A 16,550-nucleotide genomic window follows, 5' to 3' on the forward strand; every position below is an offset into this window, starting at 1 on the left:
ATGAAACGATTGACGTTTGTCTTTTGTTTGTAGACAGGCAGTTGTTTGAGCACTGTAGCACCTGCGCCATCCCAACAAACACAGACGCAATAATTGCTGCCAATAAAATTAAAAATTCAACCCATAAAAACCTCCCCACCTAACAGTTGATTCTATGAGCTGTTCAGTTGGTACCATAATGGTCGAAACACGTGCGACTTCCTCCTACAATGATTCTACACATCTATAGTAATTTTATTATTATTTTTTATTTTTTAATTTCAAACTTTTTAATGTATCCCCAGAGGACAACGCAGACAGCTAAAAACAATCATCTTGAAACACGTAAATGACGGCAGGGGAAGTAAAGAAGACAGAAACTTAATCTCTAGAGACAGGGAAAAAAATACCAACGCCATCAGTATTCAAACTTCAGCACGTTCTTCCAAGACTAGAAAGTGATGTCATTGGAAAATAAAGTCCGAGCTACATGTAAGGATGATTATATGTATTAAATAATAAGCTTATCGACCTTATGATCACTAAGAAACGTGTTACGAGTTTCAGATTTAGAATGAGACAATAAACAGCGGAAGAGAGAGACGGGGATTTTTTTTTTCTTTTCAGCCTCTCTCTTAAGATATGGACTGAGAGAGAAGTATAAAAGGGGAGGGGTAAAAGCAAATGTTGAGGATCGAGGAATTAGCGTCTAAGTCCCTCACCTGTTTCTGCATTTGACAGGCTATCACTAGGGATATGTATGCTCATGTCGAGATGACGACGGGGAGTCCTACTGCCAACTGTGAGCGGAAAGCAAGAAAAGTACCTCAATCAGGGGAAACGTAATGGAATGACTAAGAGGATTCAAGTCTCACTTATTTGCTAAGCAATGAATACGGAAGTGAGTGGAGATGTTCTTTATTGCTGTTAAATGTACTCATCGCGCCTCGAGAACAGAGATCATCAAAACGAGGGTCGTAGGAAATATCTAAGTAGCTCGCATGTTATCATTAAGGTAGAGGAAATAAAGGCTTTCAAAAATACGTTTCGTAATAGAATCTTCTGACATGAATTTACAGCACGAAAATAAATCGAATGTAACAAATAAAAACATGTATACCTTAAGAATAAATGACAGCAGGATTAGGCAACAAGCATTCCATCAATCAGACAGGGAAAAAAGAATGAGATTGGGATAGAATTATAAAATAAGACAAGAGACAGGATTAGGAGAAGATAAGTATAGGCCTATAGGAGAAAAATGAAAGAAAGAAGAGAGACATGAAAGATACGAAAATGGAATGTAGGGAAATTAAAGAAAGAAGGTGAGTATAGACAATGAGTAGGAAAGAAATGAGAAAGAACGAAATAGAAGGGGAAGAAGAAAATAATAATAGAAAGAGGGGAAATATAACAAAGATAAAGGCAATTAAATAAAGAAATAAAGAGAGAAAAGCAAACTTCACAAATAGGAGGGAATACAAGACAAAAGAGAAGGAAATGAAAGGTAAAAAGAATAACAAAAATGAAAAGAGAAGAAATGAATCAAGAATGAAGAAAAATTAATGTGAAAATAAATTAAAGAAGACAAAACAGAAAGCGGAAAAAACAATATTGAATGAAAAAAGGAAGGAGGAAGACATAAGAGGTAAAAAATAGGAATACGAAGTGAATAAGAGAAAGGTAAATAAACAAAGAAGCGGGAATAGAAAGACGAGATAATTAACAAGCAGAATGAGGCAGGAAAACGAAGCAAAAATAGGAATAAGAGAGATACAAAGGCGAAAGAAAAGAAAACATAAAAAAGGTAGAAATATAATAATACAAATAAATGAAGCAAAAGGTTAGAAGGAAATTGAAAAAAAAAATCATAAAAAGAAGCAAAGTAAAATAAATAACTCTAAGCAAGAAAAGAAAGAAGAAATAATACATGAAAAAGAAGATGTAACAGAAAGGAAAAGGGAACGAAAAGGTAAATGAAAGAGAAACAGAACTCAAGAATAGAAATACAGAAAGATAGATTAGATAGGGAGGCAGCCAGCCAGAAAAATATAGGAAAAGAGAAATAAATAACAGACCTCATGGTTGAAAATAAAGAAAAAAAGGAAACGAAGTTTATGAATGGAAATAAAACTTGTTAGTTAAGAATAAATTGAAAAAAGAAGCGGTTGATGAAGGAAAAGAAAATGAGATCAATAGAGAAGGAGAAAACGGGGGAAAGTGAAGGAATAAAATGAATAAAAGGAAAAAGGAAAGCAAGACGTAAAGTTAAAAAGAGAAAGAAGTAAGACCATGGAAAAGAAATAGTGAAGAGAGAATAGGAAGAGGAGATAATTCACAAGTGGACATAAAATAATGAAATAAACAAAAGAAGAGACGAAAAAGTGGAAATTGAGATGAAGAGATAAACGAAGGTAAAAGAGCAGAATTAAAGAAACAATCAAAAAAGGAAAAGCATTAAAATAGACACAAATAAAGAGAGCAAAATGCCTAAAGGAATATAAAAATGAAGACTTCTAGGAAATTCAAGTAGAAACTGTTATATAGGATAGCTAGTAAAACTACAGTTATCAGAGTGAAGAGACAATATGACCGAGTGTTTGTGTGAAATACAATAATGTATTTATAGTAAGACCAGGTAAAATAGAAGAAGAGGTATAATTTAGTTTCATTTATAAAAAATAGACTTCTTGGTTCCCTTTATTCTCATTCACTTGGAACTTCTACCCAACATTTGAAATCTAAACTTGAGAACATTCCCTAATCGTGTGGTCACATAAGATAAGTTCACAGTTTAAGATAACAAGACAAAGGACGAATACAGCCTAGTGCATGTCATCCGACTCAAAGTGTGAAATATATTTTGTTATATATTTCCCAGATTTGTCCGCTAATTTAATATTTATAAAATACAAGAAATAAAGTGGAACAGGATTGAGCAATTTTTCTGTAGGAAAGAAGGAAGAAAGAAAAAATGAAAATAGGGAAAAAAATAAGTAAAATACGAGAGGGGGAACAAAATAAGGATAAAGAGACAGAAGAAATAGGTAAAGAGAAGAGAATAAAATATACTACTAAGAGAAAAAGAAGTAAACGAAAATTATAAATGAAAATACAAAGCAAGAGAAAAAAAAACTAGGAGTTAGATATTGAAGGGCGAAGGTAGTAGAAGGAAGGAAAGAAACGAAGAAAGAAAGAAAAGGGAAAAATTAAGGAAGAAAGAAAACTAATAAAAAATAAATTGAAAAGTTATAGATTAAAATGGTAGGAAAAAAAATATGAGACGTAAAGAGAAGAGAAAAAGAAATGAGGAAAAGACACAAAGTTCATTAACTGTGGAACCATGTGAGCACATACTCTTATGGTACTCTACGGTTTCTGTCAGGCAGAGCACAGAGATAGCCCAGTAACATTGCAACTGGGGTGAAAACACCCACACCAAAGTGGAAACTTTGGAAACCACTGTGCTAGAAGTTGGTAGTAGTCGTAAGACATCTGAGAAGGAAAGGACACATTGAAAGGAGAGGGGAAGATGGTTGGAAAAAGGAACAACGTAGGATCTAGAACACGGTCCTTTTAAAACTTGACCATTCTAACAGAAAGTAAGTTTAAGATGCGATCCACATCAAGCGAGGGGAGATAAACCGGCTCACAAACGAACTGGAAGATCAGATAGCGACGCCGTCTGCTTGAAGACAATCGGGACAAAGATTTGTGTATCCGAGCACTCCCGGAGCAGGTCTCAAATGCTCAGTCGTTGGCCTCATACCACCTGTACAATTGCACTAGTTCTTCAAATGTCTCAGAAACCAAGATCTGACATTCGGGGACAAACCAGGGCACTCAGTTTCGTTTCTAGGAATTGCATGTCTTCTGGAGAGAAAATGGAAATGCGTCCTTTGCGTAGGGTTTGTACTGTGTTGTCATTTATAATTCATATGTCCAGGAACTTTCGCTATGTACTGTACTTCTGAATTTGGTAGTGTTTGTTTAGGAAAGCTCCAATTACTACTACTACTACTACAATAATAATAATAATAATAATAATAATAATAATAATAATAATAATAATAATAATAATAATAATAATAATTTTGTGTAAAATCCACGCAGTCCACCGCTGTGAAGTAACGGTCAACGCGTCTCATCTTGAAACGCGAGTCCGGGTTCGAATCCTGGTTGGTTTTTTTTCCTGGGTTTTCCCTCAACCAATTGAAACAGAATTGCTTGGTAACTTTCGGCGTTGTACTTCGGACTCATTTCGTCATCATTAATTCACATATCATCATCATCCATGCAATAGCCCGGGTTAAGTTCATGGTGCAGCGTGCTGTATTTGTACAAGAGCGTGGCCGTTCGGCTACCCAATCATTCACAGAATAGTGTGGTAAGCACAATAAGCCTCAGGCTGCAGTGCAGCCTTCGAGTCCCTCCTCCGTACAAAAAAATAAAGACCCACACACTGTAAGTTGAAGCATGAATACTACTACAACTGCTGTTGCTGCTACTAATACTAATAACGATTCATACATTCATACTGTTCTGCCCAAGGGCGGGTCTTTCACTGCAAACTCAGTTTTCTCCAATCTTTCCTATTTTCTGCCTTCGTCTTAGTCATGTTGATGATGATAATAATAATAATAATAATAATATAATAATAATAATAATAATTTTAGTGTAAGATTCACGCGCTATAAGCTGAAGAAAGAATAACTTACTGCTACAACTGCTGAAAATAATAATAATAATAATAATAATAATAATAATAATAATAATGATAATAATAATAATAATAATAATAATAATTTAATAATGTGTAAGATCTACGCACTGAAAGTCGAAGCATGAAAATAAAAGCAAATAAATTCTCTGTCAGCGAGCACGATAGAGTCTATTCAGTCAGCCAGTTAACTAATTCTGAGGTAGTCAGATATGCCAGTCAGCCAATAAATTAGGCACTCAGTCACACATTGATGTTGCCAATAAAGTAGTTGGTCTATCAGCCACCGAGTCTATGAGTGACTAAGTCAGTCAGTGATTCAGGGAGATACTCAGTGAGCCAGGCAGTTAACTTGTCAGTAAATCAATCACCCTGTCAACCAGTTTATCGAGTGAGTCAGGCAGCCAGCTTGACAGCAAACCAGTCAGCGAGTTCATCACCATGTCAGACAGTTTGTCAGTAAATCAGTCAGTGTGTTAACCAAAATTATTCAGTGACTCAGGCAGTCTACTTGTCAATAATCCAGTTATACAGAATGTAAGGTAGACACTTATGACATTATGAGTAATCATTCTGTGAGTGAGAGAGAGAGAGACATATTGTCAATAAAGAAGTCAGCCAGCGAGTCAGTTATTCAGTGAGTCAGGTAGTTGGATACATCTTGTGTTGTGTTTTATAGCAATGTTTAATTAAAAGAATTAGCGTTTGATAAGAGAAAATATGTCCAATTTTGATGCAAAAAAATATTTTCACTCTGGGCTTGATACACGATTCTTCCAGTCTATTCTGTATCAAGAGAGTTGAGTTTTCTTCGCTTCTAAATCTGCACAAGTCAAAATAATAAAGTTGGGTGTTATGTAGCAAAGCCGTGTAAAGTTGGGTTCGCATAGCTTTCATCCTACTGTACTCGACTCCGTGTAGGATACTCCTCTGCTGCTAAAGTCTTAAACTAGAGGAAATTACACGTTAGACTTTATAAATAAGGTGGAAGGCAGGAATTACCCTGCTAATTATTTATACCTTAGTGGCTGTACACGGAGCTGCAGCCAGGAGCATCCCATGAAGTCTTTCCATCGATTCTACACGAAAACTATAAGACGTGGAATCAGCATAAATTCCATAATTGGTGTGGGAGGGGTAGAAATAGTACATCCTTAGCTATTACACCTTCTACAACCTCTTCCACCCCATTTTCCAATAAACACAACCCCCTCCCACTTCAACCCTTAGGTCCCTGTTTCTCTCTTGAAGGTTAGGGGGTCCAGAACTTAAAGTAAAGGGGTTGTTGTCGTCCCTCTCTAGCAACCCCTTCTCTTCTTCACACAGTTAATAAATAAATAATTGCAAGTTGAATTACGTCAATGTTCATGGATGAACATTAAACTTCCTGGCTTCGTTGCCATTATTAGGGGAAGAGATAGGGAGTACAGTCAATGCAAGAAGTCAATTCTAACTACAGTATTGCAGTTAACAGTTAAATATGTTTCAGAAAGAATAAAATCTTTAAACATACGAGTTTGATACAAAAAATTTTCTGTTCTTTCTCAATTTGACAGTAAGCTCTCTCCCACTGCCTTGGTTGCAATTGACAGAGAACTGGTCCACGATGAGTGCCGACCCAAGCTCTAAACCCGGAAATGGCAGAGCTGTATTTGTGGTGGACAAAGCCAACATTCTCGACGGTTCTACTCGGAGCTCTCCCGTTTCCCTCCATTTTACCGTCACTCCCTATTTCACAACTCATTATCACTATTTCAAAAGTATTTACCCAAACTGATGTGGTATTTATTTATCTATTTATCCATTAGTTAGTTAGTTAGTTATATTTATTTATTTATTCATTTATTTATTTACTTATTTATTTATTCTAGTGTAGTTAAGGCCACAAGCCTTCTCTTCCACTTAGCCCAAAACAAAAGAATGCAGGAATGTAGAAATGAATTATTAATAAATTTGAATAATATAAAATTAAAAGTAAAAAAAATCACAACTCAATATTAAAATAGGTAAGACCATTTAAACAACTCTGTAATAGCATTATAAATAATCAAGAGCTAAGAAGACAAGACAATTTGATCCAAATTAAATGAAATTAAAGTAATTGAAAATTAACTAATTCTCAATTAATATTATAAATCAGCAAACTAAAATTTATATAGAAATATGTAAATTAATGAAGTTGGTATCAAACCACAAATTTCAAAAGAAAAGAGTTTTCCATAACAGAAAAATTGTTCCTTAAATTTGAACGAATATTAACAATAGAAATCAATGTCACCTATATTAAAATTTAATTCACTTTACTGCTTTTTTCTAGTAAATTATTTTGAAGCCTAGTGGCTTTTTGTTTTAAGAAAATAAATAAATCTGTATATATTTTAACTCCTTTTTAACACATAAATAATACACTGAATTAGAAATAGAGTACCATTCAATCAGTGACTTAGTGCCTCATTTAAAAAATACTGAAGCAACACATACTCTCAAAATATATAACCATATATTATCACAACAATAGTCTACATTGGTAAAGAAAGAACAAAATAGTACAATACTGAAACATAAATCTGATTGTTTTATTTCTTAGGTATTAGTATTAGTATTTATAGCTACATAAAATACAAAATAAATACATATTAATGGCGTAGCGCACACCCGTTTGAGAAAACTCGTGTTCGGAGACGGTTCCTGTAAAATCGGTATACTAAAAAAGTTCATTTTTCGAACAAGTGGTTTTCAAACTTAGTATCGCGGATTTCTCGGTATTGCACATTCGGTCAGGAAATCCTGACAGTTGCCACAATTATGTATCATGATACGAATGCACTACAGTGATAACTGATGTTTGTATTTATAATTAAAGCAGAATACTTCTCCCACCATGCTTCATGTCTTTACAAACTTACAAACATATTATATGGATCTATAAGCAGGAAACGCTACAATATACACGTTATTTCCTTTATTTCAAAGAGTGCAGTTGGTGGCTCCTTTGAACACCCACTTACAGATTTATGACTTCTACATAAACACCTCTGACAATTCCATCCTGTCCCCTAGTCCCAACATTGCACAGTTGTCACAATCCTGATGACCTTCGAAATTATACAGTGAAACTGACGGGATTCTTGGAATTCGGAAAAGATGCGGCAACTCTGCCTCCACGTAGATTTGACGGGCACCTGTCAATTCTTCTGAACGAGGGTTGTGATTGGTTACTAACAAGAGAAGACAAGATTTCCGTCATAGTAAGGAAGACATTTATTTATGACAACCAATTAGTAGGGGGCAGTAGAAGGTCTGCCGGCAAAGTCCTTTCTATGAAACTGCACTCCATGAAAAAAAAAAAATAGAGTATATAAATATAGCATTCAATTTTGGACAATCAGTAGTAGATCAGTAGTAGGCCTACATATAGATTATACTGTATATCAGAACGCAGGTCAGTACGAACAAGAAGCTTGGCATTACGGTTATTTGGAATTCTGGGGCCTCTTTCCCGCATGAAAGTCCTGCGGACTCTGGCTTCAAGATGAATAGACCAGGTCTCAGGATTTACTTCCTAGGATTACTGTAGTTAATACCCGGAGTCTAGCTACAACTAACTGCAGCCCCTGCATTGGCTAATTCAGCAATTACACTCCTCTAAGACATGGGGACAAATCCGAAAATCCCCCTATGACTACCTAGATGCTGTACTTCTTCGGCACTAATGAATATCAGCTATTAATACAGTTGCTACCGTCGCCAGGACACTAGCCGCAGGCAGAAACACGTGAATAACCAATAATGACGATAATGATAATATATTATTATTATATTATTATTATTATTATTATTATTATTATTATTATTATTATTATTATTATTATTATTACTATTACGTATATCTGAATGATTTCCAGTTTTCAGATTTTCATATGTAATTTGCAATGAATACCAAACTATTGGGTCATTGTCAATAAGTTTATTACGCACAACATACTTAACTTTATTTCAATCGGCAATTATGTATGGAATTATAGGACTGGATAGCTTATTTAAATCCAATTTTAATCCACTTTATTTATTACAGAAAAAAATAATTAAAATATGTTTTCATAAACCTACTGATTTTCCATCTCAAAAATTGTTTTAGACCTTAATGTTCTTAAAATAAGAGAAATTTATTATATTGCATTAATAAAATTCATACATAAAAAAATCGAAATAATTTTGAATTGTATTCTCATAGTTATGAAACAAAAGGTATGAATTCATTAAGATTGTTTGAACCAAAATGCAAAACTGCTACAGTATTTTTAATCATAGTAGTAATTTAGGCCAAAGAATATATAAGAAATTTATATTTTTAAATATACTAATCCTGTCAATTCTAATAGTTCTAGTATTCAATTTAAGACGTAATGTATGGATTTTATAAAAACTGAAAAATTGTAAATTAAAATGTATATATTCTTATTGCGTAATAGACATAAGACAAATTGTATTATATACTTCTTAATTTAAATTCAGGAATCCGCCCCTGAGCACGAGTTCTACTCTTTCAAGGGCGAGCTAAAGTTTTTCTGTTTATATTATATTTTATGCTACAATTATTAGCAAAATAAATAAATAAATTTATTATTATTATTATTATTATTATTATTATTATTATTATTATATCTGAATGATTTCCAGTCTTCGGATTTCAATATGACACTTTTAATGAATAGCAAAAGATTGGGCCATTATTATTATTATTATTATTATTATTATTATTATTATTATTATTATACCAATTAATCTCAAGCTTGTTCAGTAACAAAAGGACACACAGAAGATAACAGTTCATGAAATTAAATTCATGAGGAAAATAGCAAGACACAATTTGGGACAAGAAGTGAAATGACATTTAAGGAGAACTAGAAATTACAACCGTGAATAATTTCTTACATGAATACAGAAATAACTGCAAGAATCCTGTAGAGGGACTGAGGATAAATGGCCAAAATAATTCATAAATTATTGGCCTGATGGAAAACGATCTTTTCGAAGACCCTTAAAAAGATGGCTTCAATTCATTGAGATAGCAATGGATATTGAGTGAAGAGCATGGATCGGGTGATTATTATTACTACTATTATTAGTAGTATTATTATTATTTTCATCATCATCATCATTATTAATAATAATAATCTAATAATAACTGCCTTCCATTGGAGGTAGCCCAGAAGGACTCAGTATACTCTCCTAGATGAATTTTACAATATTAAATGTTTACATAAATTTTGTAGAAAGAAAATTAAAATAAACATATATATGAATTATAAATGAAGAAAAAAAAATTAAACAGAGTGAATATGATGACTCAGAATTTGGCAAGAGCGCTTCAAAACTGAAGATATGATGTCAGCAGTAAGTGTCTGTGGTAGTTCAAAAGTCTTCCTGAAGCTTTCAAAGAACTTGGGAATCACACCACGAGTTCCAATAAGAAGACCAATCACCTCAATGTCTTCAAGCTGGTATTTTGCTTTGAAATAATCAACTGTTGGCAGATAAATGTTGATCTTTTCTTTATTGACATCCTCCGGCTGGCTACTCCCAGTTTCAATCCTTATGGTAGGATCAATTATATATCCTTTCTTGGTAATCTGGGAATACGCTATGATGTCAATACGTCTAGAGGAGCCATTAGTAGCAAGACAAAAAGACTTCCTCTTCTACAGTCCAAGACTTTTTTTTTCAAAGCAGTTGCAATTAAGGATCGAACATGATTGTGTCTGGCATTTTGGAGGAGTAAACCTCTGTTACACTGAGTAAAAAATCTGCATTCTGTTTCCAACATAAGAAGTTAATTTATCGCACAATTCCCTAGGAATAGGATATTTTCCTGCTTTATATTGTATTTGTTCTGTATTTTTCTAAGTGGTGACCATTAAATAATTCCGCTTCTAAATATCTGGTGTTCTCGCAAACTCCCAACGGAGATGAACACGTGACAAGACAATAGACCTCAAACCTCCTTTTCGATTGATACTGCTGCTATTATTATTATTATTATTATTATTATTATTATTATTATTATTATTAAATTCTTAAGTGCTGACTGAAGTGTTCGTAACGTAAATAGCAACTTGTCCATCCAGAAAGGTAATTTGAAGTAACAATGTCGAGTAGGGACGTAGGAATGTAGCTTTCATGAGGACTGTGATGATGTGGTAGAATTCCCATGACAGTGTGTGTGTATGCGTGCGTGCATGTGTGTGTGTGGAGCTTGCCACTAACGCGTGTTTGTGTGAAATAGACGTAGGTCTCAGCTGTGGACCGGCGAAATTAACTGGCGTGGGATGACTTTCAGGTGTGCAGTAAGTGTGTTATGAGGGGGCTGCCGGTATACTGGGACCATTTAGACCGTTACAACAGAATGCAGCACGCGCAACAAATCTATTTTCTTACACTCGCTCGCAATTATCATACCGCGGTCGTAAGCTAGAGTACTTGCACTTTACACTCAAGACATTACAGAAACCATGACTAACCATTAACCAGGAATATGATTTTTATCTCACAATAATACCTATGTGTCTATGAGACAACTCACGCTGAGTAAAATACAGTAGTGACGTAAGAGTTTTCCTTTTGCTATTTAACATATCGTCGTTGTTCCTGCAATAACTCCTATGTGCGAATTATAAAATCTTTCAGTAGGAAGCAAAAACACATTTATTCATCCTACGGCAGACTGTGAATTCTTACATTTTCTAGACAAAGAAATATGATTACATATAGGAGAGTTTACATATAGTTATTTTACGATGCTGTATCAACATCTGGGTTATTTAGCGTCTGAATGAAATGAAGGTGATAATGCAGGTGAAATGAGTCCGGGGTCCAGAACTGAAAGTGACCCAGCATTTGCTCATATTGGGTTGAGGGAAAACCCCGGAAAAAACCTCAACCAGGTAACTTGCCCCGACCAGGATTCGAACCCGGGCCACCTGGTTTCGCGGCCAGACGCGCTGACCGTTACTCCACAGGTGTGGACCATATAGGAGATGTTATTATTTGCTGTATCACTATTTAAGTTATTTAATAGAGCAAAAATCTGAAAATCGATAAATATGTCACATAGGAGCTATTGCAGGAACAACGACGATATCACATCCTGGAAATGCAATATAGAAGACATGAGATTCATACTTCAGTCAAGTGATAATTTATCAAACAAATGACAGCGGCTACGCACACAACAGAACTGTACTTAAATGAACGTAAGGAACACGATATTGAAAAATGAAATGCTATACAAACGTAGATTTAAAAAAAATTATACAGGGTAAATAATAAATGCCGTTTTCGAAGACCGCAACATGATAGATAATATTGTGATGATGAAATTCGAGATAGGAACCGACGCGGTAAGATGATTAGTTGTGGAGATATTAGAAGCAATACCCAGAAGTCAAATGGGTAATAGTTTCTTTTGAGCCAAACCGCGTAGTAATTGGAGTTAAATACCAAGGACACAACAACGATGTGATGTGTGCTACATGTATCTGTCCTTGAAATGTTCGGATTTCTTGGCTTCAGCGTAAGAACTGCGAAGAAAATAACTCTGTGGCCGGGAGGAAAAAGGTCTTAAGTAAAAATTTTATACTTTTCAGGAGAGCAGTAGAAAGAGTGAAATTGGTCTCAATTATAGAGTTCTTTTATTTAAGAGGTTTTCCTGGATATTATTTGTTTATATTTCTTCTAAAATATGTAATGTTGCTCATTTAACAATTTTTTTGATTATTTACAAAAATAGCTGCACTTAAGCCCTTTTAAAACTACAACCCGAACTGATAAGATCTTTTTCTTGTCAAAATAAATGGGAAATGTAAATTATTAGGAATGCAAAATAGGTCTTAAACTGTTTACCTGGTACTTAAAGTTTTAAAAGGAAAGGACATCAGTATGTGATAAAATAGCGAAAATGCAAGTTAGACCTTTTTAATAGGAAAGCATGGAAAGTAAACATGTGATATTTGTAAGGAATAAAGTATTAAATATTCTTAAGTCCTTTATTCTGTGTGTGCTCGATTCAAAAAGTACTTAGGACATTTGGTAACGCTCTGTAATTCCAGTCAGGAGTCTTATTTGACTTCAACCGTTTTACCAGATTGTAGAGAATTGTTTCCGCTTTCAGAATATATAAAAATCTCATTTTCACAAAAAATTTATTTAAGACCTTTTTCTTCTCGACCACAGAACTGTAGCTGGTTTATTTTCAAGTACTGTACTGTGAGTTCTAGGACATTTCGTAGCCGAAAATTTCGTCACCGTTACAGTTTGTCACCTATTTTTCGTCATCAATTTTTTGGTAATCAAATACATTTTGTCATCATGTTTTTTGCCACTCAGGAGAGTTTTTCACCGAAGATATATCGTCATCATATACATTTTGTCATAATTTTTATTAACTATCAAGCTTGGGCACGCCAAGAAGAAGTATATTACCGGCCACTGAACGAATATTGCACACTTTTTTTTCTTCCTGGTAGTATGATCTATTTCCACTAGATGGCACCCCGACACGAGTAGCAGGGTTGCCAATACATGTAAACGAAATGAAACTAAAAGTGAAGGTAATTGTAAATTACAGGAACTCCACTTCTTATCTTTTACAAAATCACACAAATAAACTATTAAATGAAAGTATTCTTTAGTACAAACAGATGTGATCACCTTACTTTGTATGCACAAATATTAAATGTTTTAATATTGGCAACAAATGGCTCTAGGAGCAATACTGACTGTGGTTAAAAACAACTTCTAAGCAAGCTATTAAAACATCCTTACATAAATTTATACATCTTGATTACATTAATTTGTGTGAAAAATATCATGACTGTAGTTCCAATAGTTTTGAAGAAAAATTTACCTAAATATAGAAAATTTAACTTTTCGGTAATATGACTTTAAAGTCTAAAATGTGTGTAAAAAGTCTTATTTGTATTTAAATTCAAATTCGAATTCAAATTCAAATTTATTCACAATTTACATTTGAAATAAATACATATGAATATATACCCGAAATGAGCATATGCTCGTGCTCGGGTACAGTCCAGTAGCCTACATAAATTTTACAGAGATCAATAATAATGTTGATGACAGAAATAATAATAATAATAATAATAATAATAATAATAATAATAATAATAATAATAATAATAGAATAACCGTGACGAGATGATACAAAGATAGTAGTACAAAATAACTCATTAATAATAATAATAATAATAATAATAATAATAATAATAATAATAATAAAAGAATAACCGTGACGAGATGATACAAAGATAGTAGTACAAAATAACTCATTAATAATAATAATAATAATAATAATAATAATAATAATAATAAAAGAATAACCGTGACGAGATGATACAAAGATAGTAGTACAAAATAACTCATTAATAATAACAATAATAATTTTTATTTATTTATTTTATTTATTTAGAATATTAACGTGCAAAAACAACAGCACAAGGCCAATTACAGTTTTGCACGATACAAAACAGAACAAAACAACAAATGATGATGAGAATGAATGATAGAAAATGGCAATGAGATGAAATACAAACAATATAATGGTCTAAATAATCAATGATCAAATAATAATTATAAAATTACAAAATTAGTACAATGAGATAATTGAAATAATGGAATAGTCTACATTAATCAATTGACCAAATGCAAGAAATAAAATGGACAAATAATTATTAAAATAAGATCAGTGAGTTAAAAACTCAAAGCTATACTACACATTAAATGGATCCAAGTTGAATCCATGCAAATTAGCATATTTAATGCATCTGCAGACCGGAGAGAGAGATTTAGAATTCTTATTATAAAACAATTTATGAAATCTTAAACCATTAGCAGGAATACGAAGACTGATATTGCTTATGAAAGATTCACAATCAATATCACCCTTAATGACTTTGCAAAAAAATAAATAATCAAGATCCTGACGTCTGGTGAACAGACAACCGCAATTGAAATAATTGCATTTAATCTCATAGTTATAATCGGAATTTGGTAAAAATCTATAAGAACACAAGGAAATAAATTTTCTTTGAATATTCTCCAATTTAGCCGAGTCAGTGGAAGTAATGGAGTTCCATACAACAGATGCATATTCAAGCTTGGATCTAACCAACGTATAGTATAAAATTAATAAACACATAGGAGTGGAAAAAGAATAAGTTATAGACCTAATTAGACCAAGCATTCTTAACGAATGGGTATAAATATATTGCACATGATCATGGAAATATAATTTTGAATCAAGTAGGACACCAAGATCTCTAATACAATCTGTCCTAGTAATTACGACATTACTGAGAGAATAGTTAAATTTTAGGGAGATAGTTTTCCGTGAAAAGGAAATAACAGAAGTTTTGGATTGATTAATTTTCATTCCATTTTCAACAGACCATTGTGAAATTGAATTAATGTAATTTTGAAGAATTTGACAATCAACCAAACTATTAATTTTGCGAAAGATTTTGAGATCATCCGCAAATAAAAGGCAGCTAGAACTTATTCTTTTTCTTATATAATTTATAAATAATAATAATAATAATAATAATAATAATAATAATAATAATAATAATAATAATAATAATAATAAAAGTGATAAAACAAAAATATTTACAATAATAAAACAAATACTAAGACGGATAAAATAACATATAAAACCACTAGCGAGAGTTAACACAACTTAAATAAGCATATAATAACCGGAAAAAAAGACGAACTCGAAAATCAACAGAAAAGTTCGTTGTATCGCAGACGACAGAGGATTTCTAGGTGAATTTAAAACTTAAAATTTAGGGAGGTTATAAAATAAGCCTAAAACTATTTAATAATTCCAACTTAAAAAAAACGTTCAATCATTTTGCCTACATCTGCACTTAAATGAATGCACCTTTACCATTGTTAGGAGATTCGCGTAAGCTGGCATAGAAGTTTCTACGTTGGAACCCCGATACTACTCTTGATGGAAAGGGGTGACTTGGGCCGCTTTTGTGGTGAGATATAATTTTATGACGTGACTGGAATTATTTACAGTTGCAAAGTGGAGACGGTTCGGCTTCCATGTTTGGGTGCCCATTGATGAGCACAATACCAATGCGACATCGTCGCTGCAGCACAAGTACCAATAGTAAATCAAATCTCTTATGGAGCCGTAAAACTCTGATTGTGTATGTAAAGTCGCGGATGCAAGGATCTTCGCAATTATTAAAGAGAGGGAGGCCTGCACTCGGGGTTTATAGAGCTGCTACTGTGTCCGAGCCCGGCCGGCTACACAGACGCAGCCATCAAACTCTGAATCATTCACACGTTCTTACGACCGTCTGTGCTGTGCTATGTGTGTGGTCTAAAATTGCTGTAATATTTTGACATTATTCTAAGTTGCATTGTTCTAAGCCTAGGTCTCGATGATGAGACATATTTCCTTCTTAAAATGTTACACGCAAGAAAATAATTGTGTTTTTAATTCCGTCTCCAGTGATTTTTATTGAGGAATTACTTGTCAATAAGTTTATTACGCACAATATACTTAACTTTATTTCAATCGGTAATTATGTGTGGAATTATAGGATGGGGTAGCTTATTTAAATCCAATTTTAATCCACTTTATTACAGAAGAAAATGATTAAAATATGTCTTCATAAACCTATTGATTTTCCATCTCAAAAATTGCTTTTACATCTATGTTCTTAAAATAAGACGAATTTATTATATTGTATTAATAAAATTCATATATAAAAATTGAAAAAGTTTTGAATTGTATTCTCATAGTTATAAAACAAAAGAT

At 33.1% G+C, this 16,550-nt stretch overlaps 1 protein-coding gene across 5 annotated transcripts in view; it reads right to left on the reverse strand.

The window, feature by feature from the left end:
• The window catches only part of dac (dachshund family transcription factor), a 1,230,461-nt gene that overhangs the window by 189,948 nt on the left and 1,023,963 nt on the right, over positions 1-16,550 (reverse strand). The gene's annotated exons all lie outside the window — the stretch shown is intronic.

This window comes from Periplaneta americana, chromosome 2 (genome assembly GCF_040183065.1).
Source record: "Periplaneta americana isolate PAMFEO1 chromosome 2, P.americana_PAMFEO1_priV1, whole genome shotgun sequence".
Classification (NCBI taxonomy): Eukaryota; Metazoa; Arthropoda; class Insecta; order Blattodea; family Blattidae; genus Periplaneta; species Periplaneta americana.